Source organism: Crinia signifera, chromosome 2 (genome assembly GCF_055691185.1).
Source record: "Crinia signifera chromosome 2, ASM5569118v1, whole genome shotgun sequence".
NCBI classification, from domain to species: domain Eukaryota; kingdom Metazoa; phylum Chordata; class Amphibia; order Anura; family Myobatrachidae; genus Crinia; species Crinia signifera.
This window is the reverse complement of record NC_139218.1, coordinates 193,731,247-193,758,821: the sequence shown is the minus strand read 5'-3', so window position 1 is coordinate 193,758,821 and position 27,575 is coordinate 193,731,247. Positions and strand designations below refer to the sequence as shown.

General features: G+C 43.3%; 1 protein-coding gene across 4 annotated transcripts in view; it reads left to right on the top strand.

The window, feature by feature from the left end:
- The window catches only part of DLGAP3 (DLG associated protein 3), a 385,428-nt gene that overhangs the window by 119,893 nt on the left and 237,960 nt on the right, over positions 1–27,575 (top strand). For all 4 annotated transcript variants that reach the window (XM_083173479.1, XM_083173477.1, XM_083173475.1 and 1 more), the window contains exon 2: positions 18,117–18,201. The gene's annotated coding sequence lies outside the window, so the exon portion shown is untranslated. The remainder of the gene's footprint in view (positions 1–18,116; positions 18,202–27,575) is intronic.

The window sequence follows — 27,575 nt, the reverse complement described above, 5'->3', positions numbered from 1 at the left end:
TGCCGGTACCTACTCAGTCCACTGGTGCCACTGCCAGTGCTACTGCCTACCTAGTAGTACCTACTAGGCTATTATATTTAATTAATAAATAATACCTGTCCTGCAGTGCTGTAATTGTAATAAATTCCAGGCTTCTGGTGCCCTGCCAACCAATACCTACTGCAATATCATTATTATTATTATAATATCATTCTGCTGGTGCCTAGTATTGCCGTATCTACCGGCTGGTGCCTACTACTGCCGTATCTACAGTACCTGTCTTGTACCTAGTACTGCCGTATATACCTGTCTGGTGCTTGGTACTGCTGTATCTACCGTCTGGTGCCCACTGCCAGTGCTACTGCCTACCTAGTAGTTTCTACCTAGGATGATATATTTCATTAATAAATAATACCTTTCCTGCAGTGCTGTAACTGTAATTAATTCCAGGCTGCTGGTGCCCTGCCAACCAGTACCTACTGCAATATAATTTTTATAATATCATTCTGCTGGTACCTAGTATTGCTGTATCTACTGGCTGGTGCCTACTACTGCCGTATCTACCTGTCTGGTGCCTAGTACTGCCGTATCTGTAATACCTGCCTGCTGGTGCATACCTACTGACGTATTATAATTGCACTCCAGTGGTGCTGTCCTGGGACATAACTCCACAAAAATAATGTAGATCCAAAATATGGAGGATAAAAAAATAGGGAAAGATGAAGATCCACTTCCTCATAGTTCTGAAGCTGCTGCCACTAGCCATGACATAGACGATGAAAAAGCCCATCGTCATGCCTGGGCAGAGGACCAATAAATCCACCTCTACGGTCTGGAATTTCTTTTATCCGAATCCGGACAATAAATGTATTGCCATTTGCAGCTTATGTAAAACTCCAATAAGCAGGGGTAAGGATCTTGCCCACCTAGGGACATCCACCCTTATACATCACCTGAACAACCTTCATAAATCAGTGTTTAGTTCAGGAACTGCGGCTAGCAGTCCAGGGACACCTAAATCCCTCCTTTTGGAGCCAAGCGCCTGAAAATTCAACAAAAAAAAAGCCACCATGGTTGGACAAAGAATTAAGGTCAGCTATCAACAATAAAACCAGAGCCTTTAAATTCTATAAAAATAACTTGAATGAAGAGGCGTTTGCAAAATACAAAGAATCAAACAAAACTTGTAAAGGGGTAATCAAAGCAGCTAAAATATTATATGAAGAGTGCATAGCCACTGAAAGCAAAACCAACCCAAAGAAATTTTTTAAATACATAAATAGTAAACGTTTAATTAAGGAAAACATAGGCCCACTAACTGATACTAGTGGAAAAAGTGTTACTGAGGACAAGGGAAAAGCAAAACTGTTAAATGAGTTCTTCTCCTCAGTATTTACTAAGGGAGAGCAGACTGTGACTCAGCAATGTATCCATCTTTGCGGACGATACAAAACTTAGCAAAGTCATCAAATCATCAGAAGATGTCACCATGCTTCAAAATGATCTTGCAATTCTAGATGAGTGGGCAAAAAAATGGAAGATGAGGTTCAATGTAGATAAATGTAAGGTTATGCACCTTGGGAGACACAACCAGTGTGCAAGTTACAACCTTAGCGGAGAGGAACTGGGTAATTCCATACTTGAAAAGGATCTAGGAGTCCAAATAGACAGCAAACTGGGATGTAGTGCCCATTGTAATGTAGCTACAAAAAAGGCCAACAAAATTCTGGCATGTATTAAGAGAATGGAAACTAGGGACTCAAGGGTAATTATGCCACTATATAAAGCATTGGTGAGACCTCACCTCGAGTATGGAGTACAGTTCTGGGCCCCACACTATAAAAAGGACATCATAGAATTAGAAAAAGTCCAAAGGCGAGCAACAAAGATTATTAGGGGAATGGAGAATTTAAGCTACGGGGAGAGATTAAGCAATTTGGGACTATTTACATTAGAAAAGAGACGTTTAAGGGGGGACATGCTCAACATGTACAAGTATATCAAGGGCTAATATAAGGAACTGTCACACACCCTCTTTTCTACTAGAAAGGAATCTAGGACACGAGGGCATGAGTATAGATTAGAAGAAAAAAGATTTCATTCAGCTAGTAGAAAGAATTTCTTTACGGTCAGAACAGTCAAACTCTTGAACTCTCTTCCCAGAGAGGTGGTAACGGCTGGCTCATTAAATGCGTTCAAGGCAAAGTTGGACAAACATTTACTGGAGAAAAACATCCATGGGTACAAATAAGAAATATAATTTGTCTGTAAATTACCAGAACCTACCAAATCAGCAATGGATATCTATACCAGGTTGAACTAGATGGACGCAAGTCTTTTTTCAGCCTTACCTACTATGTAACTATGTAACTATGAAAAGCACACCATCAACTCCCTCCTCGTCAAATTCCTCCTCGATCCGGATCGGGGGGAGTCCTGCAGGCCATGTCACCTGCATGACTGACATAGATTCCTCCTGCAGCATTACGCCTACTACTGCACTGCTGCTGGAAGTCAGTCATCATCCCAGAGGGGAAGTCGTAAGACCGCTACGTCTTTCACTAAGCAATTGACCGCCCAACAGTCGTTTGCCATGAGGACGAAATATGACAGCAGGCATCCTATGGTAAAGCGGATAACTGCGGCCTTGACAGCTATGTTGGTTTTAGACGTGCGTCCGGTGTCCGCCATCAGTGGAGTGGGATTTAGACGGTTGATGGAGGTATTTTGTCCCCAAATCCCATCTAAATTCCACTTCAATAGGCAGGCGATACCCGGGATGTACAGGGACATGAAAAATGCGGCTGTATCCACTGTCCACTTAACTACGGACAAGTGGATCAGGGCAAGCTAAGGACTATATGAAGGACTATACTGTATGTCTCTGTAGAGCCAGTTTATACAAGGAGAGATGAATTGCTTTTTTTTTTTGTGGGGGCCCAATCAAACCAATCATTTCAGCCACAGTTTTGTAGGCCCTGTCGCTGAAATGATTGGTTTGTTAAAGTGTGCATGTCCTATTTCTGCAACATTAGGGTGGGTGGGAGGGCCCAAGGACAATTCCATCTTGCACCGCTTTTTTGACCATGATGGTCTTTGTAGGGACTAGTTTTTAAAACTGCCAACCTGTCTGCTGCCGCAGTGCCACTCCTAGATGATCCACATGTTTGTGCTGCTCACTTGTGTGGCTAAGCATAGTTATCCAGCTACCTCGGTGCAACCTTTTGACCTAAAAACAATATTGTGAGGTGTTCAGAATAGACTGGAAATGAGTGGAAATTAATGTTATTGAGGTTAATAATAGCGTAGAAAAAAAAAAAAAAATTCTCAGAACCCAAAACGTTTAGGGGGTGTTTTTGCAAAACCCATTAGAGCCCAAAACTTGATGGTAATCAGAACCCAAAACGCAAAAGTGGCCGGTGCACATCCCTATTTAATACAATCTTCAACAAGCAGAATCACTGCTACTGTATCTTCATCCCTTAACACCTGCTTTGTAAATATGCTTTACAAAATCTAATTTCAGCTCTTGAGGCATTAACTTCAACAAGGACATTTTAAACATTGTAACAAGCAACAATATCTGGTTCTATAGAACTGAGGTGTGATTTGAGTAAAATAATTATTTTATCACAGACAGTTTTCTCTTGCTGATATTACTACTTTGAAACAACTCTATTGGCAAATGCTAGGTGAAGCACACTACAAGGGAAATTCTAAAATACCCACTTCATACTTGCAGTAAGGTATAATATCCAATTATTTTGCAAATTATGTATAAAACCATTACAGTAAAAATGGACTTTACAAGACACACAATGTTATGTTATGTTATGATACAGTATTTTATTTTATGTAATATTGAACTCATACAGTAGTTGTATTTTTTGATAAAGAACTACAGTATTTTTTTTTACCTTGTACATTTTTATTAGAAGTTTAAAAACTATAGCCAAAAACAGCTATATTATAACAAACAGAAAGAAAATAAGTGAATAAAAAATAAGCAATAACAAAAATCAAGCACAGAAATACTGTAACAACATAGCAAAATCAACAATGGTACAATAACATCACAAAAGGGGGATGACAAGGAGAAAAAAAGAATGATGGAGGAAATGGAAACTATCTAGAAACATAGGAACATATGATATATACAGCATATAGGTAAACTAAATAAAACATATACTGTATGTAATGTATAATATATAGGAAACAAAACAAAAACAAAGGTTAGAAGTAGGATATTTTTAAAATAGAAACATTTTATTGTGATTTTGACACTGATAAAATGGCAGAAATGTGTTGACCAGTCAAGAGTAAAGCTAGCCATACATCTTCAGATCGATTGTCAGATTGGGTTGGTTGGAACAAAAACCTGGTAGTATCTGAATGGCAGTTTGGCAGTTTTCCAGCCTTTCAAAGCAAATTTTCAACTGTTATTTGCTCTCATCCATTACCAGGATTTTGTTCCAATCAGCCCAATCTGACAATCGATCTGTAAATGTACAGTATGGCAGGTTTTACAGTAATATAAAGGCACCAACATACAGAGAAACAGGAAGAATGAGTATAAATTGGTGGGTGTTTTATTGCGCATAATTGGACTGATTCCATAGGCGGCATTTGTGATTTACCCAAATCAGGCCTAATCAACAACTTGTAAAGTTTACCTAAATGTTTACAAATTGAGGCAAATTTAATCTTTAAATTGTTAGATTTGCTCATTATTAAAAAATGTTGATGCAGAAGATGGAAGAATTACAAGTCAAAAATCGTTTTTATACAATTAAAAAAGGATCATAATTTACCATATTTAATATTACAGTGTAATTTACACTAAGCTGACCTTACCTTTTGTAATGTAAACTCCCAATGACAATACAAATGCTAGATGCATGACAATTCTAGAAATCTGAGCGTTCCAGAGAGAAAAGTTACTGCATTTAAAGCCAGTTGAATTTTAAAAATCTATGAAAAAATGATACAAAATAAGGTACTTGTTTCCTAGCACGGCGCCAGCGATTTTTATCTTAAGCATCGGGACCTAAAAAAATCGTGTCGATCACATCGCATGCAACCAAATCGCATGCGATGTGATCGACGCGATTTTTACATTGGAATCAATGTAAAATGCTCCCTGAGACCCAATTTTACATTGGGCCCAATGTAAAAAGCCCCGAAACCCAAATTTTCATTGCATACCCCCCCCAGGGCCGTAACTAGGGGGGGGCTGGGGGGTCACGCGCACCGGGCGCTGGAGGTGAGGGGCGCTGTGAGGTCCGGTGACAGGGCAGGTGTGTGGCCGTCCATCTCCTACTAGCGCGGCTGCAGGAAGCGCTGATGACTTCGAAAAGACTTGCCGGACGCTGATTGGCTGAATTCAGCCAATCAGCGTCCGGCAAGTCTTTTTGCAGTCATCAGCGCTTCCTGCAGCCGCGCTAGTAGGAGTCGAGATGGACGAAGTCAGTAAGATGCGGCTTCAACGCAACGGTGAGAGGACTGTGCGGGGAGGGGGGGGTCTCCGGCGCCAGGGACAAGGCGTCATTTGGTCGGTCCCCCCTGTCAGCTGCTAACTAAGCAGCGGGGAATAAACGCTGTGCGCATGCGATTATAGGCCACGCCCCCAAATTAGGCCACGCCCCCCGAAAATTTCGGCGCGCCTAAGGCGCGCAGCAGCATGACAAGGGGGGGACCAAAAGACTGCCTTGCCCTGGGCGCCGGAAACCCTTGTTTCGGGCCTGCCCCCCCTCATGGGTGAAATGCCCCCCTTGTTATTGCCACCCCACGATGAACGCCAAACCGAAGCGTGGCGAGCGGCGGCGGTATGCGTCCTCCGACCTTTTCATACCCCCACTATCCACGTCGGTGTGGAGTTGATTTTATAAAGTGTGGCGAGCACAGCGAGCCACCGAGCTTGAAGCGTGGCAAACGCAGCAAGCCCCGCGAGGGGACGCGCAGCGAGCCCCGCGATCAACACGATTTTAACATTGTAAGGTAATTTAACATTGAGCCTTATGTAAAATCGCGTTGATCGCGTCGGTCGCATCGCATGCCATTATAATGGCATGCGAGGGACGTGATCAACGCGATTTTCTCTTTGCCGGCAATAAAGCCACTTAACATAAAATCGCGTCCATCGCATACATTAAGTTACCTTAACTTAAGGTATGCGATATACCACGACGGGCGCCGTGCTAGGAAACAAGTACCCAAAATAAAATAACAATGGAAAATACACATGTATTCTCTATAATGTATAACTGTGAATATCATCAAATGTAAGATGCATAACATTTTTTATATATGTTATAGCACAGAGTTTCATAAATACAGAGAATAGAGAAGCATGAAAATAACATTGTTGGAAAGACACTAATGTAGCACTAGGAAACCTTATCCATAGTAGAAGTGCCAGAAATAACCTCCCTCTCCAGCACAATCTTATATGGAAAAAGGGAAAGTCATAGATAAATTAGGGAACAGGTATACACCATACGGGTCACATACCTTGTAGTGTTGGAAAGAGACATATCAATTTGGGATTTAATGGCTGTAGATAATGTTGCTATTTAGTTTTCCCACATATCTAAATTGTTAAACTTTCCATCCACTGTAAAGGTGCCCATACACGGTACAATATTCCCATGCATTTTTAATTTGGATTGCATCGCATGTGATGCGATGGGATCGGAACCTAGTTCAAAAAGCACGGGCTGCATAGACTGTGGGGGAGATTCTCTAATCTAAAAATGCAGCAAAAACCCCGTTATCGGGTTTTTACCGCATTTTGGGATGCACTAAGCATCCCCACTTGGTTACCGCGGCGGGGTTCATCGCCAGAAAAATCTGGCGATGCTTCATAGAAGCCTATGGGCTTCTACCGCAACCCTCCGCCGCCCCGCACCGACCCACCGCCGCCCCGCACGGACCCCCGCAGCCCCGCATCGCCCCTCCTCTCACATGTGTCTGGGCAGCACAGAGCTGTGTTGCCCGGACCTGTGACCAGTGTTCCCTCTAAGCTGTGCGCGCGTGCGCGCGCACACACCTCAACAAGCGTGCGCACAGACATTACAACAGAGTGCACAAAGCAACAGCGGTTCCTTTTTGCAGTTGTGGACTCAATTAATGTGTGTTTTACCCATTAACTACATTGTGTGCTGTGTTTTGAATGTTTAAATGTTTAATATAATTTTGAGGTAAAGTTAACACAAATGCTGAATGTCATTTTCCAGTTATATAGATATAGATAAGGTTGCACAGCCAAAATCTTTAGCCACACACAGCCTTCATAAAATTAGAGGGAACATTGCCTGTGACCTCCTCCTCCCTGCACTGATCCTCTTCCGGGTGCGGGGAGGAGGAGAGCCCTGCACAGCAGCAGCAGCGCCGGGTAAGGGAGGGGAGAGCTGCCGGGTCCCCATGAGCAAGAGCTGTTCTTTGCCATAATTATCGCATATGTTAGTGCATATGCGATAATTATGAATGCGATGTACGGTGATAGGGGGCGGAGCTGGGGTGCAGATGTTAGAACATCCCCCTTTATGTGCTATGGGATGCCCGCGGGAGCAAGCCTATGGGCTTCTACCGCAACCCTCCGCCGCCCTGCACCGACCCACCGCCGTCCCGCACGGACCGCCGCCGCCCCGCATCCCCCCCCTCTCACCTGTGTTCGGGCAACACAGCGCTGTGTTGCCCGGACCTGTGACCTCCTCCTCCCTGCACTGATCCTCTTCCGGGTGCAGGGAGGAGGAGAGACCAGCGCAGCAGCAGCAGCGCCGGGTAAGGGAGGGAGAGGAGAGCCGCCGGGTCCCCATGAGCAAGAGCTGTCCTTTGCCATAATTATCGCATATGTTAGTGCATATGCGATAATTTTGAATGCGATGTACGGCGATAGGGGGCGGATCTGGGGTGCAGATGTTAGAACATCCCCCCTTTATGTGCTATGGGATGCCCGCTGGAGCATGCATTGCATCGCACAGCACCATTGTACCGTGTATGGGCACCTTTAAGAGACAGAAAAACCCTAGTTATATGGCCCTGTGGCAAAATTCTAAAAAGTATTTGTCCCAGTGTAAATGGTAAATAGTTTACTAAGTGCCTGATGTATCAAGCTTCAAAAAGTGATAAAATGGTGAGTGATAAATAACAGTCAATGAGCTCCTAGGTGTAATTTTTCAAACCCAGCCTCTAACATGACAGGTAGGAGCTGATTGGCTGGTTGGTTATCACAAGCGCCTTGAGTCCTGTTGGAGAAAGTGTGCTGTATAAATTAAACTTACCATATATACTTGAGTATAAGCCTACTTTTTCAGAACATTTTTTATGCTGAAAAAGCCCCCCTCGGCTTATACTCGAGTGAGGGTCCCACTTGAGTCAATACGTTTTCCCATTTTTTTTGTTGTAAAATTAGGTGCCTCGGCTTATATTCGGGTCGACTTATACTCGAGTATATACGGTACTTACTTTTTCAAGCTTTTCTGGCCTCACGTGTTCAACAGAATACTGTGAGTATTTGTATCCACAATTTTTGGATCACTGGACAGGAACAAAGGCAGTGCATTCGATTTTTATGAGGTGCGCCACATTTAAATCATTTCTTCTCAGCTAAGCAGTTTTTGCTGAATTGGCAAATCAAGCGATTTTGTCAATCATTTAGGGAAAATTGTCTGATAACTAGGCTGGTATAATTTTGGGCTAATAAAGATGCCATTGGGTATCCAGCATTTACTGAATATTTTGTAGTCGTTTCCTGGAACGTGAGAGGCTGTAAACACTCTGTATCTATGAGGCAGCAAATATTTACCACTACATGTAGTCTCCATAAATGTAAAGCATATTGACCTCGACCCTCCTTTTTTGAAATCAGGATTGGAAACAAAAAAGACACTACAGGGATTTGTGTGTATTTAAGTAGTGTCTATGTAGCCGGGTATGTCTTAGTTTCATGAAATACCAGAGATGTGGATTTTTCCGAATATGAGGTGGGATGTCTTGATAATTCAAATGTGAGTCTCCTCCTTTAACAAATTACCTCTCTGAAGGTGTATTAGTGTAATTGTAGAAACAATGCAGCCAATCCTTAAGGTAGATTAAGTGAGAAGCCTAGTAATATATCTTAATATATCTTAACATTGGGTAAATTAATACCCCCATTAGAGAGTGATTGTTGTAGGCCATATACGTGGTTGTCTATCCTGGCATATCTGTATTGAGCATTTTTGGGAGTTAAAATGAATGGCAAAACCCTGTGGTACTTATATGTTAGTTGGGCGCCCACTAAGCTATTTGCTTAGTTTTACGCATCCCCTCGTGGGGCTCGCTACGCTCGCCGCGCTTCGGGCTCGGTGGCTCGCTGCGCTCACCAAACTATATAAAATCAACTCCATGCCGACATGGATAGTGGGGGTCTGAGCGTACTAACTATAGTGGGCGCCCAACTAACATATAAGTACCAAACCTGTTTTAGGTACATTAAATGGGGGAAAGACATCTTAATAATATAAGCTATCCCACGAGGGCAGATGTATTAAGCCTGGTGAAAAAATAAAGTGGAGATAATGTAGAAGGAGATAAGGCACCAGCCAATCAACCTCTGAGTTCATTTTTCAAACATAGCTGGCGTGTGATCTCATTCTACTTCACTTTATCTCCACTTGATCTCTTCAACAGGCTTATTACATCTGCCCCATTGTACAATAAGGATAAGATATTTCCAACTCCCCAGCTCAGCGGATAACCCAAATAGAATAGATGGGAAGCTGTGATCATAGGGAAGGCTCCTAGGGATTTTAATACCCAAATAAATGATGGAATCAGATCTCTGTGATAAAGGTACACTACCCACCCAATTGCTTAGAACCAACATTGATTTTGACCAATTAACTTGAAATCCTGTTGTAACATCTGAAAAGAGAGGCAAAGATTCAGAAGGTACAGTTGTCGCCTGAGGTTTTAAGAACTCCATAGTGCATAGTTTTTATTCCATTTGCCTTTGAAAGAACTATAATTAACTACAAAAACAAACAACTGACAATAACCTAATTTGTTAAGTGTAAAAATATATATTTTTAGGAAAGTAAGTATAAAATGTGCACTGACAACACAAAACATAAAGGATTTTTAGATGTCATAAAATCCTGGCTTCTTTTATGTTCAGTGTCCATTTTATTCGGCAGGTACAAGCGGTGATGCTTCATCTTAAACCACCAGTTTGTCCTGTAGCCCAGCAGGTTTATAAATGCCCCTTGCTGTTCTCCACTCTAATTACACCTCTGAAGACAGGATCGCTTGTTGACTGTCCTGCAGATGTAGCTAAGAGATCATTACTTTGATCACTGTCAGTAATATGAAAGCTCTGCAGCCTATACAAGACCAAACTAGCTGTGTATTGGTCTGATATGTGATACTTGAAACTGAAATAAGCAAATGAGTTACGGGTAATTCGACTTTTGCAGAATGGAGCTTATTTTACAGTATCTAGTTGCGGGCTCTGACATTTCCTAACTTCCTTTTTCACTGCATAGCATTTTAGATTATTGTAGAATTTCTGATATATTTAAGTGCATTAAACCTAACACTTCTGCAACAATGTGGAAGTGCCAATGGCAAAACCAGAAAGAAGGTATGCAGTCATAATGTCTAAATGTCAGAGTATCTACAGCTGAGGTTGAAATTCATGCTGATGATTAAAATGTAGAAATAATGAAGTTGGACAACTGCAAAATGGTTATATGTAAAATACTGACATTGTCATACTGTCGACATTTCCATTATGGCTAAGAATTACTTAAAATAGACACTGTTGACAATTCTTGTCAAAAACAGCATAATGAACATGTCAACATTATAGCGATGTTGACATTCTCATGTCAACCTAATGAATATCAACATTGTGAATGCTTACCTCTCAACATTGATAGTGTCCCAATAGCTGCGCAACCCCCAAAGGGGCGTCTCCTTGGCCAAATATGGCATAGCTTTGTAGGTTGATGCTTCACTGAGCCACGCTTCCCATTTACTGTCATGGGGGCCTGCCCTGTGCTCTGTGGGCATCTGGCATGCCCACTGTCCCTCCGTCTCCTGTGAAGAGGTGTTATTCCCCATTGCTGTGCTAAGCAGAGCAGCGCGTGACAGGGGGCACTGTTGCTCACAGGTGGGACAGTGACATAAATAGGACTATCCCACTAAGATTGAGGCAGTTGGGATGAATGGAGAATGTAGGCATAATATACTAACCCTAGGAAGAGCGGCCAGATCAGTTTGGTTTACATACATGTTAGAAACCTGTTGGAGCTGCTTCAGCTGTCAGAAGTGGACAGAATGTTTCAGATATTGAGCTAGCTGCCATGTTAAAGGCAGTCAAAAAGATGAAACCTATTTACATGCAAATTTGTTCCATCACCTCTTTGTATACAGACACATTTCATACATCATCTTTAATTTAGACTTCTCGCCCTAATGTTTTCTCCCGCCTTTATTCCTTGCTTACTGTTCTCCCGCAACCATCTACAGTATCTAAATCTTTGTATTTTAGTGCTTTTCTTTTCCTTAGATGATCCCTTCATTTCAATCTTCTCTCTCTCTTTCGGTCTCCTTCCTTTCCTCCTTTCTTATTCCCTTTCCTCTAGCCCCGTTCTTTAAAAAGAATCTCTGTCAAGCTTAAAGCCTTGTGATAGAGAGTTGTGCAGCTTTGTTGTTTCCACACATAATTCATCAGAAGAGATTCCACAGCCCGAGGAACTGTGAATACCCCAACATCACAGGTCCAAGGCAGAAGACATGTTGCAAACATAAAGCAATTATCTGGCCAAGAATATTAATAGGGCAGATCATTATAGGAAAGCTTGTCAACGCTATGTATTTTCTCTTGTTGCTGAAATAATTGCTAGTATTAACTGTTCACTGAGCAAGCTTAAGTAAAAGAAGCATTAACATATCTTTATTAGCCTAGATTTCACTTTTTTGAAACATCATTTTAGTCTGCTACATTTTATGTAATTAATATTTTAACATATTTGTCTTTCTCTTCTGGGAAACCCTTCTCTTTGGGGATGTGCATCATAAATACCACTTCTCGACGTACAGATGTAGCGCTGCTCACTCAGCTGGGGGCTGGCAATAGAATCGCCAGCCCCTGCCATCAACCAGCAGGGGATGCGTGCGCATGAAACACTCGTGTGCCTGGTTCTGACGGAGCTCGCTGCCACCTCCCCGTCGGTCCACGCCACCTCCCCGCACCCCCTCCCCGCACCCCCTCCCCCCTAACCCTGCCCGTCTCCCTGATGCGGAGACAGGCAGGGTTTTCGCTCCCCACTGCATGACTGGGATGCGCGCGTGTGTGAGACTTTCGCACGTCCCAGTCAGATGGAGCGCCTCTCCGCCCGCGATCACCAGCGGGTGCAATCTGGCAATTCCCGACGCTGCATTAGAGGCGCTCCACCTGTACTTGCATTAACAAATACATTTTAAAAGCACTTTAGTTTAGAAATGTCATCAGTAAATGGCAAGGGGTCCTATTCAGCCTAATTATTAATATCCAATTCATTCTAATTGGAATCTATCCGGCAAGAATGATCAGTTTATTATATTTTCAAGGTGTGGATTCTAGCACCTATTTCCATTTATTTTTATTTTGCATTGTTCTATTCCTTTTTAGTTTGGTAATCACCACATAAGCCCTCCTTTTACTGCAGATCATAGCACAGTGCCCAGTATTGTGAGAGTTAAAGACATGGCTGCCGTCGGTGTGGATCTGAGAATAGAGAAGGGGCTTCTCTAAGTGTGATATTTACCCTGGGAACATCGCGTCTCAGGGAGGAGACACTCCTCTGGCTGAATGCTAATAGGCTCATACGAGCATTTCATTAACTAGCAGTACTGCATTGCAGGATTTCACTAGATACAGTCCAGCTTTCTACTGCCACAGCTGGGAACAGGTTGTGATTCAGATTATCAGGACAGGTTCAGAAGTGCAGGGTTTCCATTTACTGCAGATTATCAGGATCAGGCGCAGACAGTCTTATCTAAAATTATAAATCATCAAACTAGACGCATATAGTATTTATTTTCAATCTATTGTCAGGAGATCGCTTTACTGTCGGTTATGAGGAATAAATTCAGCTGTATCATGGTTTTTGTACAATATGAAAGAGACAGGATCAGACTGTGCGGGATATCTAGATTATGTATTATCTCTGAACTGCACATCATTTGGAGGAAATAGAAAATCCTACCTATCCCTTGGGGGACTCCAAAATATGCTAAAATGACATCCTGATTAAAATGAAATGAATTGGAACACTGATTTCTGCCCTAATTGCTGTATATAGGATTGAACACTATAGCCGCACAGAATAAACATTGTGGTGGAAGTGGTGTGCTCTTCTGAAGACATACTTTATAAGGGCACATCTGCTCCACCTAAGTGTTGTACATTTGTTATTTATGCATTTTATGCAGCGAGTACTCTGGGAAAAGTAAAACCGTCACTAAGTATGTCTGCTTTCTGTTACTTAAGTAGGAGGCTCTTGGTACACATGCCAGCTCACAAATAGAACATGAGGTTTGTATAGGTGTTTTCAACTCTTCCAAATGCTGTCGCTGAACATCATAGTTTGTCTTGGATGAGTCATAGTTTGTCCTGGTTCTGGCCAGGGCCATCTCAACATATGTGCACACTGCCTACGGCCCCATGATTCTATGGGCATTTGAGCTGGGCAATCTAAAGCCAGGAGCCATCTGCTCTCCCAAGCTTTTACCTCTAGAGCTTCTTGGAAGGCAGGTAGAGAATGCTGCATGGCCATTCTTATTATGGATCACACACAATCAGAGCAGCCAGGCAGCATGTTCTACCTGCCTCACAGCCTGCAGAGAGACAGTAAATTTCTGTCAGCATGCGGATTGTTGTATGACTGGAGATAGCCACCAATAAGAGTGCTGAAAGCAAGTCACTGTATGGAAGCATATGGAGAGATAGTACCTATTATGTTATGATTTGTTAACCCCTTCCCGACATTTGACGTACATTTACGTCATGGTCGGGAAGTACTTCCCGACACATGGCATAAATGTACGTCATGGATTTAAACTGTCACCGCGTCTATAGACGCGGTGACAGTTTGGAGATGTCTGCTGTCCCTGACAGCAGACATCCCCCCTCGCCGCCCGGGGGGGGCAGGGATGCCCCCCCCGGTCGGCGATCGCTGTGATTGGCTGTTCAAATGTGAACAGACAATCACAGCTATTTCTGTGTTACCGGCGGCTATGCCGCTCGGTAACACAGAAAACGGTGGTGATCGGTGCAGCACCGATCACCACCGATCCGCGGACACCCCCTCCCTCCCACCCGGCAGCACTATGTGCTTACCCGGCACCCGGCAGCCGCTCTCCTCCCTCTGTTATCTGTTATGCGCCGCAGCGCTGCCTCCCCCCTCCCTCCCCCCGCCAGCAGCAGCAGCAGCACTAGGGACAGAGTACAAATCAAAAAAATAAAATGAAATGATAATATATATATATATATATGTGTGTGTATGTGTGTATATACACACACACACACACATATATATATATATATATATATATATGTGTGTGTGTATGTGTGTATATACACATATATATATATATGTGTGTATATACATACATATATATATATATATATATATATATATATATATATATATATATATATATATATATATATATATATATATATATATATATATACAGATAGATATTCCCGACCGAAGACGTATATATACGTCATGGTCACAATGAAAAATGAAAAATTAATTTTTTTCATTTGCACAGCCCAGTTGTATCAAAATTGGTGAAACCCCTGGGGGTTTGAAATGTACACTATACCCCTAGATGAATTCCCTGAAGGGTGTAGTTTGCAAAATGGGGTCACTTGTGGGGGAGGTTCCTAACTTTTAGCATCTTATGGTGCCTAGAAACCTACATGGTGCCTAAAAAATAATCTCATAAAAAGGAGGCTCCAAAATCAAGTAGGTGCTCCTTCTATTATGAAGCCTGTGGTTTGGTCACCGTGCACACTAGGGCCACATATAGGACATTTATGAAAACCAAAGAATTGGGGGAATCAATTTTTAGTCACATTTCTCTAGTAAAATCTACTGTGTTCCTTAGAAAAATGTATTAAAATTGAAAATCTGCAAAAAAAATGAAATTTTGAAATTTCACCTACACTTTGTTTTAATTCCTGTGAAACACCTAAAGGGTTAACAAACTTCCAAAATGCTGTTTTGAATACTGTGAGGGGTGCAGTTTTTGAAATGGCATCATTTATGGGGGTGTCTCACATACAAGTCCCTCAAAGTCACATCAGAACTGAACTGGTCCCTAAAAAAATCAGTGTTTGAAATTTTCTTGAAAATTTGAGAATTTGCTATTCATATTTTACGCCTCCTAGTGTCCAAAAAAATGAAAAGGAAGTTGAAATAATGATGGCAACATAAAGTATACATATGGTCTATGTTAGTTATTAACTATTTTGAGTGGTAAGATTATTTGTCTCACAAGCAGAAAATTTAACATTTTGCAAATTGCTAAATTTTCCATTTTTTTCCGACATTTTGGTATTTTTCACAAAAAAACACAGACTGTATCGACCCAAATTTACCACTAATTTGAAGAACAATGTGTCACGAAAAAACAATCTCAAAATCACTGGGATAAGTAAAAGCAAAAAAAAGTTATCCCCACTTAAGTGATACATGTCAGATTTGAAAAAAAGGGCTCTGTCAGGAACGCAAAAACTGGCTCTGTCAGGAAGGGGTTAAAATTGGTTTTGTGAATGGGTGGGTAGGGGCAACTGTGCCCAGGGCTTACTACAATGCTGTTAAGTCGACCCTGGCTATGGTGACATTCAGTGGTGCTTAAAGAGAGGGGTCCCATGTGCAGCCTCCTCCATTTGGGCCCCCTACCTTCTTCTGACCCCTACTCTCTTCTGACCGCAGTGCCCTGATGTGCATCACAGTACAGCCTGAGCACTGCGCATGTGCCAACTTCCGAATAAATGGTGCAACAGCATTTTTTCAGGGAGTCTGGCAGCTCTGCTGCCTTCATCGCAGGTAAGTATTAAAAATGGGTGCAGTATGTGTGGTGTGGGCCCCTTGAACTCTGGGGCCCATGTGCACTGTGCATATTGCACCCATTATAAATGCGCCACTGGTGACATTTTGGGTTCTCCTGATCGATTTGCTGCAATCTCAGTCCTTCTACTGTGCCGGATTTAAAATCCCAGGATTTGGAAAACCACTGAGATAGAACATTCTTCAATATACGCACAGAAAAAAAAGGAACATTATTTTCAGATAATAGGAAAATTTTAAACCAAATTAGGCCATTTCATTAAATAAACATATGCAATAGCCATATTTTCAATATTCTATAAAAAATGCAGGTTAAATGTAATTCACGTGTGTCTAGGAGGTTAATGCGCAAGTAGAATTGTGTTATTTCATTTTTTGTATTATTCTATATGAAAGACAAGAGAGACCTGTCAAATCTCACTTATTAGATGATGTGATAAGGCATGTTAAAGATGGCTTTCCTCATGTGCATTTAGTGTTCCCATGGTGACAGTGGAGTAGTTCTCTGAGACCTGTGCAGTTTTCTGTAGTCTTAAGAATACATGGAATTGTGTGTTTCACTATTTTCTTAGAGGAATTGTGTCTTTTAACCGTTTATAAAACTGTTATTTGCTATTGAAGCTATAATTCCCTCATTTGTGGAAAATGTTGATTTTTTTTTTTAATATGTCATTGCCTGCAGAGGTAAATCTTTAATGGCTGTACAGGTGTGCACTCTGCAAGCATAGCCCTGATTTCACAGCTGCAATTTCGCAACATGGGTGTTAATTGAACAATCCTGCATGCGCAAAATACGCTGTGCGTACTGTATGCGCAAAGTTATTTGAAATGTTTTTTCCCTCATGTGCATGGCTGCGATCGCATCCTGCGACGCGGTGTTTACCTGAACACTGGGCTCTGAAAACTCGCAGCCTAGTGATTAGGGGTTAGATTCTCTAAGCTTAAAAAGTGATAAAATAGAGAGTGATAAACAGCCAGCCAATCAGCTCCTGCCTGACATTTTTCAAACACAGTCTGTGACATGGCAGGTAGGAGCTGATTGGCTGGCTGTTTATCACTCTCCATTTTATCATTTCTGAAGCTTAGAGAATCTAGCCCCTAGTCTGCAGCAGGTCCATTGTGCCCGCAGAAGGCCCCTGTACTAATATGCCTCTGTATGGTAGTGTATTAAAGGTCGGCAAATTCAATGGTTTGGGGTACAGTGGTAGTGTTACTACAATGTATATTAGATGTGACAGCAGCCACCTGGGAGATGGAGAAAGAGAGAATACAGCCTTCCCGTACTGTTCGGACAGTTCCATTTTTTTGCCACATCCCTGGATCGTACAGGCATGGCCGGAGAAGCACTCTACTATCGCCACAGTGGCTAAGATTGCTTCTGGAATCCGGTGTGACATTCTTGGGCCCAGACTGTCCCAGACCCAAACCCCCTGCATAGTTGCCCTCTCAGACCATTCTACCACTCTATTTGTGAGTGTATATATGATCAACATGTACATGACTTTATACCTCCCAACATGACCCTCTCCAGGAGGGACACAATGCTCTGCTCCTGGGCTTTCCTCTTAATGTATGATTACCCTCATCTGTGTTGAACTAGTTAATTGATGAGAAAGGTGTTCCAGCACATGTGATGGCAATCATACATTACCAGGGAAGTGCAGGAGCAGAGCAATGTGTCCCTCCTCGAGAGGGTAATGTTGGGAGGTAAGAGACTTATAGGTATGGCCCTTATTGGAACATATGCAGCCTGAATTCTTTCAAACAGATATACTGTATGACGTTCAACTCATCCTCAATACGTGTTAGTAGGTACTGGTCCTCTCAGTAGTCTTGTCTGCATTGATGATCCCTTTATCTTTGACCTCTCTTGTCTTTTTGTCATTACTAGATTACCATCCCCCCTTCACCCTGTCTTGTTATATTCTATTATGTGCCTGATGAGTTTCTGCCTCTGTGTATTCCTCTCTGCTGTCTTCTCTCATCGCCTCCCCTCACTCTCTCTCTCTCTGTTTCTCCCTCCAGCTCATGACGAGGGATCCTGCGAGTTGTGTGACTGGAGCTTCACAGAGCATGAAGTCAGCGGGATGTTAGAGTCAGTCTCACGGAGGTAAGAAAAGCTGAGCTCATTTCACCCTCTGGCTCCTTCTCATTTCCCTGTGTAAAACAGATAGGGAAATAAATGGCATAATCCAGACATCTCAAAATAGACACTTTTCTGGTATGCAAAACCCAAATCTCAGATGCTTTATCGGCATTAATATTATTATTGCTATGTACTGTATTTATAGAACAAGCATGCTTCACAGTGATTAATAGTTGGGGAAAAAGCTGTAATAAAGCAAGAAGTCCATAGCAACCAATAAGTCTTTGGGTGGAATGTATTAAAATACATTGCTGCCCCTTGCAGCGGCACCGCAGCGATGCTAGCACATATGTAGCAACATATGCGACTAACATCGCAATGCGTCACATCCCTGGGTACCTCCTCCTCCCCTTACACCGGGAAACCTAAGCAGGCTGTCCCCAGCACCTCCACCTCCCCCCTGCAGCCGGAAGGACGTCCGGCTGCGTTGCTAGGAGGAGTTTACTTTCCTGGTCCAGGAGGACCTGGCTGAAGGTAAGCCAGGGGGTGGGGGTCGGTATCTGCGGTGGGGGTTGGCGGAGGCGGCAGGTTGCGGCAGGCAGCAATAGAAGCCCATGGACTTCTTTAGGGTATCGCCAGGCAAAGGTGGCAAAACCCTGCCCGGCGAAGACGGGGCGGCCGGGTGTTAGTACATATGAAAATGCTGTAAAACCCCAGAAAACGGGGGTTTTACTGCATATTTCACTTAGTACCGCCCTTTGAGTGTTAGCTGTGAGCAACTTGTCCACCTGCTCTCTTTAGTAGGTTTGATACTTCTCCCCTTAAGTATTCATAGTCCCAGAGGCAGATTTAGACCACATGGGCCCCTAGGCAAATAAGCACTTTATTTTTGCTGCGGCATAGATAGAGTACCTTGGTGCGTGAACATTGGCATTGCGTACAAATCTGATTCAAGCTCTAGATCTTTAGAAAGAAGGTTTAATACTTTCTTGTGGTGTAGGGAAGCTAACAGGCGATCATGTAGTGGTCTGAGAGAAGGAATAGATTGTTACATACAGTATTAAAACTATAGGCATGAGAGAATGTCCCTAATCAGTTTTGAAATTGAAAGTGAGGATATCAAAGGATAAGAAAGGAGGTAGCCAAAAGTTCCGGGAAATGGTAGGATGATCTAAGACATTGATAAATGACAGTAGCACAAGATAAAGGGCTGAGGATGCGGATAGTACAGTATGTGCTTCAAACAATGGGAAGGGGCGAGATGGGCACTCCTTAAGTGAAGGCTCAGTAGAAGCAATGCATGCCTATATCCAGTGACAGTTTTTTTTACCTATGGGCTGCAGCCCCCCCAGGTAAAATCCACCACTGTGAGACTGCACTGGCTTCACTGTGACTGGCAGTGACTTCCGATTGGAAGGCAGTCCCATTGGGAGGTGTTCCCTACCTCCAGGATGCATCTCAGGGCGCAACTTTGGGGCATCCCCAAAACCGGCTTCTGCACATGCGCAGTACGACAGATGATACTGCTTATGCACCGTACCCGGGAACCTGAATATGCCTCCGGGGGTTGCTGCAAGGCCAGTGCATGCGCAGTATGTAGGAAGTTACTTCTCATGCACTGGCCCCGCGCAGGGGACCGGCGGCTGGGACCAGCAGCACCGGGGAACAGAGCGGCAGAAGCGAGAGCAGCAGCCCCCTCCTCTGCAAGGGTAAAAGCCCCCACTGCCCATATCTGTGACACACTATTTGGCTGTCTATTACTGCTGCTACTGAGCCTGCCAGCCCACTTACTAAAACAACATGTTCCAGCCAGGGGTATATACCCATTTGTCTCTCTTATAGTAGGTACATTATACTCTACTTTTTACATCAAATGCACTCCTACAAAAGTAAACTAAATCATTAAGCATGCACAGCACAATGCAACCTCACTGCATAGTTTTTTTAATAATTAATAGTGCAAGGGGTGCTGGTTCAATTTACTTCTGGGTAGGAGGGGGTAAGGGAGGGATTTCACCAGGCGTTCAGTCTGTGCCTAAAGCCGCCTGGTACCTCTTATGGAAAAAGACTTACAAAATGATGATGTCATCATGAGTCAGGAAGTGTACAATATATGCAGCTGTGGCAAGGCTGACCAATGGTTTGCGTATGTAGTGTCAGACAGCAATAACTCCCACTTATGGCAAGCGTATCCGCAGGAGTCTGTAGGCTGTGCAGGAGGCTGTAGGCTGTGTAAGGAGACATAAAAAGTAAATTTGTGCTGTTTGCATGAAAATTCAAAGATACCATTTACAATTGCTTAGGATGAACAGACGTCTGATCTGGACAATATAACTACAATGGTTCTTCAAATTCAGAGAATGGGACCCCCTGGATAATGAAACTGCTTCAGAATATTATTTAACTTGTTTAAAACATTAAACCATGCACCCTAGTGACAAGGTCACTCACTCTGCTTCACTCGCCACACATTACTATTCTCAAGAGATATCCATGTAAATAGTAAAACTGCTAACCCAGGCGGTCTTATGTTATACACTTTAGCTAACATCACATATATGCACCAGCAGTATCACATGCAGGCAATATTATACTATGGGTGATTTTTTAGACCTGATTGTGAGGCTGAGAATTCATAGGTCAGGCGGTAATTGAACGAATGCGCATGTGTACAACTCAGAGTACGCATGCGCGAGGCCATCCTGCGATGAAATCCTGCTACTTTTTTGTAGAGCTGGCTGTTAAATGACAGAAAGCCGGTGTTTGTAGGTGGTGAGCAGACATTTTCTGGGAGTATTAGGAAAAATGCAGGTGTGCCCAAGCATTTGAGGGGAAGTTGTGTGATGTCTGCTCTGGCTCTCACACGCTTGGGGTCCCCTTCACACGGAGGTGGGGAGCGGTTTCCCTGCCCGTCTCCACTTCAGGGAGACGGGCAGGATTAGTGAGGGGTGCAGGCAGCTACGGGGGAGCAGCAGGGAGGTGGTGGAGGGCAGAGGTGGCAGATGGCGATTCTATTGCCAGGAGCAGCTCTAATGAGAGCTGCTCCATCTGTACCTCTGAATCAGGGCCTACTTTTCATCGATACAAAACATTTGTTAGACATCTTTCTACTGGCCACCCAGGGCCGCCAAGAGAAATCCTGGGCCCTGGTACAACTTCCTGGGGCCCCCACGGACGGAGCTCTGCGCACACTCTGTTGACATGCTCTGCCAGGGGTTAACATTCTCTACCAGGGGTTAACATGCTCTTTGCCATGGGATTAACCTGCTCTTCCAGAGGTTACATGCTCTGCCATGAGTTACATGCTATGCCATGGGTTACATGCTCTGCCATGGGTTACATGCTATGCCAGGGGTTAACATGCTCTGCCAGGAGTAAACTCCCAAATCATGTGGCGTGCTCTCAGCAGGCCCTGGAGTCGGAGAGCAGAACAACCTCTGTGATGCTGCTACCCCCATGCCGGCCCACGCCCGCAATCCCAATGCCGCAGCTGAAAAGTTGACTATGGCGCACTCAGACCCAGCACACTCGCCACCAAATAAAAAAAAAACTGTGTGTCCAGACCCCCCTGACGGGCCTGGGCCCGGGTAAACTGTACCTGCCCCCCCCCCACCAATATATTTATACATAGTAACTAGGTCACCACCCAGGCACCTCTTTTTTATGCAAATTGTTTATAATTATAATATATATAAATTATAATAATCATTGAAACCTCTTGAGTTCTCCTAGATCCTTTTTTACAGTGAAGTGCAAAATACTACACAATGTTTATGCTTTGCTCTATTTGTATTCATGATTTATTCCACTTTTTACGCCTCACTGGATTTTATTCACATTTGCAGCTTCTGCCTGGCACTCTGTTCTGCTACTCAACTCTCTGTCAGCCACTATTCTTTCCCATCTCAGTTTCCTCAGTTCTATTCCATTTAATGCGTAAATAACATGCTGTAGTTGCGATAGGCTAGGTGCATAACCTTACATTTATCTACATTAAATGTATCCTGCTCAGTTCTCCATATATGTGTTATCTTTCTATGTTAATAACCCTATATCGCATTGAGCTATCAGCAAATGAGAAGCGATTGAAAGGTCTACAGTTTCAAGCAGGGCTGCCACTAGAAATTACGGGGCCCGGGACGGATTTCTAGTCTGGGCCCCCCATTCAGTTACCGCTGCCACCTTTGCTGCCCCCCCACACACACTCTGCATACATAAATACAGTATTCTCACACACACACTGGGCACGCATACCCCCCCCACCCCAGCCCCACCCACACCCACACCCCACCCCGGGCACTTTTAGTTAACTTTTGGTACCTGTCCTTAAGGCTGGGGACCAGGGTCTGGCAGCTCCTCTCTCTCCATATCACGGACACCGGGACACGCAGCATGCAGCAGTCTCGTGACTGTGCTGCTGTGCTGCTCTTGGGTTGTCAGTCACGCGCGGTGTGACATCATGATGTCATGCTGCGGCCGAGTCCCAGCGCCGGCGACTGTAGGATGCATGATGTGACTGCGCAGTGAGTGCGCAGTCACAATGTGCCCCCGGGCTAATCAACTCGGAGCCGGGTGGCGGCTGGCGAGGGGGCGGGGCATGGGGGCTCAAGCCAGACAGAGACAGTGAAGGGGCGGGCAACTGGGGAGAGTTGCCTGGGCCCCTACCCTCTGAGAGAGGCGGGGCCCGGGACTCAAGTACCCCCAGACCTCCCCTGTCGGCAGCCCTGGTTTCAAGGTGGACAGTCAATAGGTCACCATGCACTAGGTTGACATTGGCAAAAGGTCAACATGAAATAGGTCGATAGTGACAAAAGGTTAACACAAGTAATAGGTCTACAAGGCAATGGTCGACATATGAGTTTTTTTTTATAATTTTTGGACTTTTTCATACTTTACTATCCACATGGACTACAATTGCAGTCCACATGGGCTACACTAGGCCCAAAGCATGGCGAGGGAAGTGAGCCATGAAAGGGTATGCGCTACACTAACTGGGGGTCCATGTTGACATGGACACTAAAACCCATAAAAACTCATGTTGACTGTTTCCCATGTTGACCTTATGCTTAGCTCCCCCTTTGTCTGTGTCGGCCTAATGCATGTTGACTTATTGTCGTAGACCTATTGACTGTTGGAAGTCTTGAGCTACTCACCAGAGTGCAGCATTCCCTACCTGCTCGCCAACCTGCAGCATTGTGAATGGCTGTCAGTATGACTGGTGTTGGAGCTATCTACCAAAAAGAGTGGTGACAGACATTTGCTGTATGTGGAGAAAAGGAGAAGGATCACAGGAGGGGTAAGTGGCTGTGTAGGGGCCCCAATGCATAGATTTGCCCAGGGCCTAACATGTTGTTAAGGCGGCTCTGCCTCAGCAAATATAGCTGTAACTTACTTTCTAGGCCATAAACTTGAAGTGGGAGATCTTTATAAAGGTTTTATTAAAGACTTTCTTTGTTAGTAATTTTCTTTGTCGAAACAGAAAATAGAGGACAGTCTATGAACTGCTGTACTGCTAGACTAACTCCGTTTTGCCTTACTACACGCACAGATGTAACTTGCATCCATTGTATGTGACAACAATTACAGACATACAGTATATTCCAACTTTCCATGAGGGGGACAAAAATGATGACCACAATGGGTTATCTACTTTAGCTTTAAAAAACATGGATGTTTGGAATAAACCATTTTTACTTTGTTGTTATAGCGCAATTTAGACACTATCATATGCAGTGATTGCTGTAATTTAATTTTTTTGAGGCATATTTACTAATTATTATGTATTAGACCTGTTATTGGAGCAAAAATTTTGTCCAGATGCATTAATAAACACATGCAGTGACAGGTGCTCTGAAATCTATAATTTCATGTGTACACCAGGAGTTTGGCTCATTCTGCATGTGAGGTATGCTGACCATAAATGTGTGACAGGCATTGCCGCAGGAGGGTCCTGAAGGAACCCTCTCCTGGGGATTTCTGTGAACTGGAGGCCAAATACTACAGCGGCTAACACTATCTAAAAAATGATTTGTTTTGGGGGCCAAACTCTGGTTTGCTAGCCATCCCTGAGCTTGGTAAATCTTCAAATATTTAGGATCTTCCAAATGTACGACAGCCCCCATAGAATGCCAGGGCCACTTTTGGTAAGCAGAACTGGCGCTGTGAGATGAATCTGGTGAGTTGGGTTATAGGAGCATTTACTGTAGGCTATGGTCTAACACATCCTTATTAGACCATAATCGAAGTTCTTTTTTTTATGTGTATCATGATTAGCCTTGGCTTTATTCATTTGTCACACCAAAGAGCTCCAGTGATGAAAGTTAGCTAAGAAATAAATGAAAAGTAGAGGCAATGCCCACAGGAGCAATAAAAGTGGTGTAGAAGTCATGTCATAGTTCCCATTTGATTATTTGAGTTGAAGTTGAATATTTTAAGCCAAGGTCCCCCATCTCAAAGAAACTTTGGATATTACAGTACATTGGATATTAGCAATGATCTTAGGCTCAAGAGGAGGTTCGGGCCTTCTCCAATATTTTGCCAGTACAGCTCTTATTGCAGTAAAAATGTGACTAATGACATATCACAGATTTGTACTGATGGAGGAGAATAATGTACAGTACAAGAGCAATTTCAGGAAGGTGAGGCAATAAGTGCTTAATAACAAGACATAACTAGAAAAAGATCTATAAACCATCTAAACCAGCCTTTCTAAGTGGTTGATACATTTAAACATCTAAAAGATATAGGGGGGATGCACTAACATCCGCAGCCCCAGTCTGCCGCACATCACCGGCTACCATACATAGATAATTATCGAAGAAGCACTAACATATCTTGCATTAAGAGCTGTCCTTTGCGATGCGCCTAGCGATGGCAGTGGGTCTCCGTCGGCTCCCCCTGCTCCCACTCCTGGCCGGCTGCTGCAGGGCAGGCTCCGCCTTCTCCTCCCTGCACCCATAAGGGGTTGTAGGGGCTAGGGAGGAGAAGGTCACTGGTGCAGGCAGGTCACTGGTCCTGAACTCAGATGGGGGGTGGGGAGAGTGCGTGGGCAGCAGAGGTCGCAGTAAGAAGCCCATATGCTTCTATCGGGTATCCCAGGTTTTGCTGGTGATACCCCCCACCATGGTAACCTGGTGGTGGGGCTTTAGTGAATCCCAAAAATTGGTAAAAACCCTGATAATGGGGATTTTACCAGGTACAGTAATTGTCTCATGTTTTTTTTTTTTAAACTAGGCCATTGACTATCTTCCATAGGGGCTCAGAGAATAGTTCCTTGCAATGCCACCAACATTATGGGTTGGGAAAGAAAAGTTAAGCTGGCCATACACTAGTGCGAATTGGCCACTTTTCACCCAATTTGGACAGATCGGGCTGAGAAATTGGGTGAAAAGTGGCCAAATCAAATGTGTTTGAAATCTGATCCGCGGTCCTGTGCACATCGGATCGGAGTCAGAGTTCGGACAGCTGCATTTCTGACCTCCAAGTCGTACAGCCTCAAGGCAGCAGGGTATGGGGACACCTACAATATATCCTACTGTAAATGTATGTAAAACTCAGTATCTGGCATAGAACATTGTTCTTGAAGTTGGATTTCATATAGATTTTTAATGGTGGCTATACCCTGCTCATACCAAGTTAAAAAAAAAAAAGATCATGAATAAGGTTTGAGGGGAGTATATTCCTGTGTGGTGTGTGAGGATAATCCCTGGGAGGGAAACTGTAACTAGTGGGGATGGGAGAGTGAGGAGATAAAACTAATAATTTAAATTAAGCTGGAGGGGGTAAAATAATAATAATTAGAAAAAGCCAGATAGGGTAAATTTAACACATTTTTCATCCATATTTGATGAAGCATGCACAGATCAGTGAGATTCATGCAGGCTTCGCTGTGTAAAAATAAGAAAATTATAATAATAAATTAAGAAAAAAATGGCAAAGGCTTTCCCGCCCCCCCTGCCCCTCCCCCAAGCATAACCAGCCCCGTGTTCTTTAAACCGGTCCTCGTTCCAGAAATACAGGGACACAAATGATTGGGGTCCCCCTGTATTTCAGAAACCAGCACTAGGCTCTTAGACCATGATAATAAAGGGGACAAAAAGACTAGTGGTTCCCCATATTTGTATAACCAGCACCAGCCTCCAACAGTCATCAGGGTAATGCCACAGTGTTTATATACAAGCTCCAATGGCCAAAGCATTAACATGTGGCTGGGGAGCCATATGCTTGTGGAGGGGGCATATTACCATCAGGAAAAATGACTCCTGAGAACTCTGCAGCTTGGTAAATGTGCTCAGGCCGAAAATAGAACTGATCGCGGCTGAAGCCATTCGTATACATTCGTACAGTGGTTCAGTCGTATTCAGCCTCCTTAGCAAATTTACACCATTGTGACCAATTTAGTGTGCCCAACATGGCTGGCTGGCCATGTGCTCTGAGACAGGATGTCAGTTCTATTCATACATGATTTAGCATATTATTACACAAATTCTATATATGCCATGGGCCCTTATATGGCTTATCTCCCACCGTGTAATCTTTTGTAGTGTGCCCAACATGGCTGCCTTACCTGGTATGCTCATAACTGGACTAAAAAATACATTGATCTGACAGGTGGCATGTTGATCCACCTCTCCTAGTGTTAGGACACCACAACCATCATCTCTCATAGATGACGGCTGCCTCACCTTGTACCTTTTGTTGATAGAATATATAAACCTTGTTTACCCAAAATGTCTGCACCTACCGTGCATAATGCTTACTGCACACTAGATTTTATCTTAACTTCTGTATTACTGTATTACTCTTTTTCACCATGTAGTTTTGATGTCTGTAAAGCACCATGAGTACGGTTAGAGAAAGAGTGCTATATAAATAAAATTATTACTATTATTAGTAGTAATAGTAAATTATTATCACAATAAGACCTGGAATGGAACGGAAATACTACCACAGTTCTTGTTCTGTTATAGCAGAAGAAAGTCATTTAAGAAGCACTGTATCCCTTTTTTACTAAAACATTTTTTAATAGACTATATTTAAAAAATTAAATCAAAGCAAATTTCAAACATTTTACTTATTTGTCTATGTGGGTTACAAATGTGTAAGTGCCCTAAGACTAGCTTTTAAAAATCTAAGTTAGAGTTTAATATTGTGGGAGGTGTAATCATTTATTTCTTAACAGTTATTTATATAGCGCACACATATTCCGCAGCGCTATGCAGAGAATATATTGGAGCTTACAATCTATATTCCCTACCACATGTACACACACACACACACACATACATTCATTGTAGGGTTAATTTTTATTAGGAGCCAATAAACGTACCAGTATATTTTTGGAGTGTAGGAGGAAACTCGAGTACCCGGAGGAAACCCACACAAGTACAGGGAGAATA